Below are 4,829 nucleotides of genomic sequence, written 5' to 3' on the forward strand. Positions count from 1 at the left end.
CACAGACCTTGGGAGGCAGGCCAGTCCTCGCCCACAGACAACCTGCCAACCTTAAGCATATTCTCACCAGCAACCACGCACCGCACCATAACAACTCTAACTCAGGAACCAACCCATGCAACAAACCTCGATGCCAACTCTGCCCACATATCTACACCAGCAACACCATCACTGGACCTAACCAGATCAGCTACAACATCACCGGCTCATTCACCTGCACATCCACCAATGTTATATATGCCATCATATGCCAGCAATGCCCCTCTGCTATGTACATTGGCCAAACTGGACAGTCACTACGCAAGAGGATAAATGGACACAAGTCAGATATCAGGAATGGCAATATACAAAAACCTGTAGGAGAACACTTCAACCTCCCTGGCCACACAATAGCAGATGTTAAGGTAGCCATCTTACAGCAAAAAAACTTCAGGACCAGACTCCAAAGAGAAACTGCTGAGCTCCAGTTCATTTGCAAATTTGACACCATCAGATCAGGATTAAACAAAGACTGTGAATGGCTATCCAACTACAGAAACAGTTTCTCCTCCCTTGGTGTTCACACCTCAACTGCTAGCAGAGCAACTCACCCTCCCTGATTGAACTAACCTCGTTAACTCCACACTGATATATACCTGCCTCTGGAGATTTCCATTACTTGCATCTGAAGAAGTGAGGTTCTTACCCACGAAAGCTTATGCTCCCAGTACTTCTGTTAGTCTCAAAGGTGCCACAGGACCCTCTGTTGCTTTTAACCCATATGGTTATACAAGTGAGGTACTTCATAGTCTGTCTCATGTAGACTTGAACATTAGTACCTGTTTTAACAAAAGAGGTAATATTTACAAGAACATGGGGTATCTCTGACTCTTTTCAGTAAGTGACATAAGATCTCCATCTTCTACCCAGACAGTCAGCAAAAGACATATGAAGGTTCAACATCTCATCTAAAGTCTGGTGCATCTGACACAGTCCTCAGCCCAGCACCCCATAACACTAACCTGTGAGCATCTGCTTCTCATCCTGTCCTGACAATGGAGGCCTTGGGAAATGCTACCAACTGACCCAAAACGATAATTCAGTAAGAGCTGGGAATAGTGAAGAAGCAGAATTTATTTTCCATTTTCCCTGCTATGTTTGCACTGGCTTAATGAGTAGCCCTTCACTCTGGATCCAAAGAGTCCTTAGGTCACAAGGGAAGCAGAATTTTAGAAGGCTCAGCCTATCAGAAAACTGCCACACAGTCTGTCAACATCTGGCATGATTAGCTGTCTTTGTTCAGGACAGGCTGCAGACTGAAATAGGAGAAAGAAGGTAAAAAACAAGGTGCACTGGAAGAGAAGTATGGGGCTGCTTACCCAGTGCCTGCCCAGGCTATGTCTGGCTCTAGCTATGCTGTCAGTCTCTCGCTTTCATAAATACCAACTTCTGACATTATTTAAAATAAAAAAGGAAGTGTTTATGTTAGCACTGTGGTCACTCAGTGTCCCTCAGAATTTTTGCTTGAAGTAAGGCCAAGAAGCGCCACCTCCCAGGGTTTGTTGTAAGTGGTCTCAAATGATAATATCCATAAGTGTTTTATCTTCATTGCGTTTGATAGAATGGCTTTTTTCTGTATGGAGATTAACTGCATTCATCTGGTCACCAGGCCTCTCTATTTTGAGCAGGAAATCCTATATAACCCACTTGAAAATCAAAATGGTGGGTCATACTTCCAGTTTGATTTTTATAGATTAATCTCACATGGAGATACATCTGATAAGGGACTGCAGCTGCGACTGTAAAGTGATAATTGATGTTTTGAGCCTTTGGGGTTTTTTTGGAGAGAGTTTTTCCTGTGCTTGACAACTACAGAAAAGCCTACTTGGAAGCAATTTATTGAGAAGGGGAAAGGGACCTCTTATCAGCATAAGATTTTCTGATTCACATTCCCCTTCACAACTGCTTTGCATTGCAAAAATAAGGATCAATTGACTTTTTAGATGCAAAAGAAAATCTAAAAGGCCATGAAGATTCAGGTTTTCAGATTAGAACGAAGTGAAAATTTTTGGCTGAAGCTTTTTTATGGCAGAAAATGCAAATTAGGCAACACTAAAACGTTTTGTGAATTCAGGTCAGTGTTGCTGAATTTTGATTCAGTCAAACCCCCCATTTTCCCCTCGCAAAAAATCCAACAAATGAAAACATTTTATTTTGACATTAACAAAACATTTTGATTTTTTTCTATTCAAGATGACTTTTTTATTCAAAATTTCCATTAATTTTAGTAATAAAACAACCAAAAACAGTTAAAAGGGTCAAAGCCAAAATAGGACATTTCAATTTTGTCTAAACAAAACATTTTGTTTTGACTTGAAATAATTTTTTTCAATTTTTTGATTCACTGAAAATTTTTCAAAATTTCAATTTTGGTTTGATGAGAAATATTCTTTTGGTGGGTTTTAGTTTTTTTTTAAATATCTGCTGCTCGTACATCTCAATTTCAGATACTCCCAGATATGACCAAAGAACGTTGTTTGAAGAAGCTAAGGATCATTGGAACCCCTTCCATCTCAGTAACCTCACCGAGAGACAACGTTAGTAATATCGTAATACGGGATCACTAATTAATTATGTTGTTGAGCCACTAAGTGTCAAACTAATGTGCCTTCTAGAACACTATCTCACCTGCAAAGTAGAGTTTCAACTAAAAAAACATATTTTAAATTGGCGAAGTAGAGTTTCAACTAAAAAAACATATTTTAAATTGGCGAAGTAGAGTTTCAACTAAAAAAACATATTTTAAATTGGCGAAAGGAATGCCAGTGGTTATAGCACTAGCATAGGCTTTGTGGGGACCTGCTCTGCCACAGACTTCCATTGTGACCTTGGGCAAGTCACTTAGCCACTGGGTTTCTCAGTTCCCCATCTGTAAAATGGGGATAATAATACTTTCCTACCTCACAGGGGCATTGTGAGGATAATAATACATTAAAGATGACAAAGCCCTTTCAGATCTACTGGTGACAAGTGCTATATATAAGCTAGGTACTATTATATTTATTAGCACATTTCCTCTTCAAAGCATGTTATAAATATTAAGTGATTAATCCTGTAAGATAGGTAGGTAAGTATTATAATTCCTCATTTTACAAAGGGGGAAATTGGATTCCACAGAGAGTGAAAGGGACTTGTCACAGGGGAATTCAGTGGCAGAACCAGAATTTAGAATACAGAAGTTCCAGGCTCACAAGTGTTCATCCTAATAATCTGTCTCTCTCTGTCTTACTGTTCTAAATAAGCCATTATCTGCCTTCTAAAATATTCATTTTCTTGCTACAGCATGACAAAAAATCATCATCTGAAACCTGGGAAAATGCCAGTGTTGTCTCTCAAAATCTAAGAGCTTAATTGAGAAAACTTTGTTTTAAAAAGTCTTTTCGTTGGTTAAATACCATGGTGACAGGTGATCTATAAATATCACAGGTGGACAGACAGACATATAGGTAGAACTTGTGTGACAAGCTTAACCTAAGAAGATTTGAATAGTCTTGAGCCAGATCACACTCTCCCACAAGAAAAAAAAAAAAAAAGTACAGGACAATTTCCATAAGTCTCACCTTCCATAGATTCCTGTTAAACATCCACTTGAGGGGGTGTGGTTTGGGGTTCCTGCAGAAGGAGCTCTTTTGCCATTAGCTGGGTCCCTTTGCTCAGTTGCAGTATAGATAAAACTATCTGAAGCAGCATTAATTCCCTCTAGAATGTCCACGCAGGCACCTAGTAGGAAAGCAAGGGATATTGTCATGGAGCACAGCCAGTCCTTTGTTCCAATCCCTTCTGTCTCCAGCCCCAAATCCAAAACTATGTGGTCACTGATCCCATAGAACCTTGGAGGAATGGAATCCATGGGTCCCCGCTTTCACATGGGCAAGGGATATCTGATTATAGAGGGTCCCCTCTGCAGTCATATGCAGAGGATGTATTAAGGTCTCCTTCTACCACTTCTATGTTTATACTGGAAACCTTGACAGGACTTCACAGCAGTGGTACTGCCAGGGCTGCTCAAATAATTCAGTACTCCTGAGGAGAGAAGAGTTAACATACAGGACCTTTGATATTTATGGCATGTCACTGGGTCCCCTTCCTATTGGCCTCTAGTGTGGCAGTCTCAATATTATATGCAATATTTCTTCTATTGTTCAAACTGCTGCTGCAGCTGACAGGAGGAAGATTGATCTAGTTTAATATATCTTTTGTTTGTAACAGTGGTACAGGCTAGTTTAGCTCACTAAGTTAAAGAGCAAGGTTTAATGTGCTCTGGGATGGGCCTGCACTTATAACACTGGTCTACAATTTTTGAGAAGTCGTCTGCTTCAGAGATAAAATGTGCTATTTATTATGTATTTTGATGTGCTGAATTCAAATATGACAATTAAAACAACTGATTGGCTACTGTTTCTAAGATATTTACGTTTTTACATTTTATGTCTATGTATATTGTGTAGATAGTAGAGTTTTAATCATAGATTGTAAACCTAGGTCTTTTCATGTGTTTATGGTTGCTTTACATGGAAATATTTCACCTGTCCTGTTTATGTAACACTTTAAAAATCAGCAAAAGGGTTATATAAATAAAATGTATTATGAAACAAAAGGCAAAAAGCTATTATGTACATAGTTTAGTCCTATTCGGTGTCTACTCGGCGCTTCTTGGCCTGTCTCTTGTATTCATTAAATGGAGCATCTCTTGTCACTGTCCAGCAATAGTCTGCAAGCATTGATGGGCTCCATTTGCCCTGATAGCGTTTCTCCATTGTTGCAATGTCCTGGTGAAATCGCTCGCCGTG

Source organism: Trachemys scripta, chromosome 1 (genome assembly GCF_013100865.1).
Source record: "Trachemys scripta elegans isolate TJP31775 chromosome 1, CAS_Tse_1.0, whole genome shotgun sequence".
In the NCBI taxonomy this organism is placed as follows: domain Eukaryota; kingdom Metazoa; phylum Chordata; order Testudines; family Emydidae; genus Trachemys; species Trachemys scripta.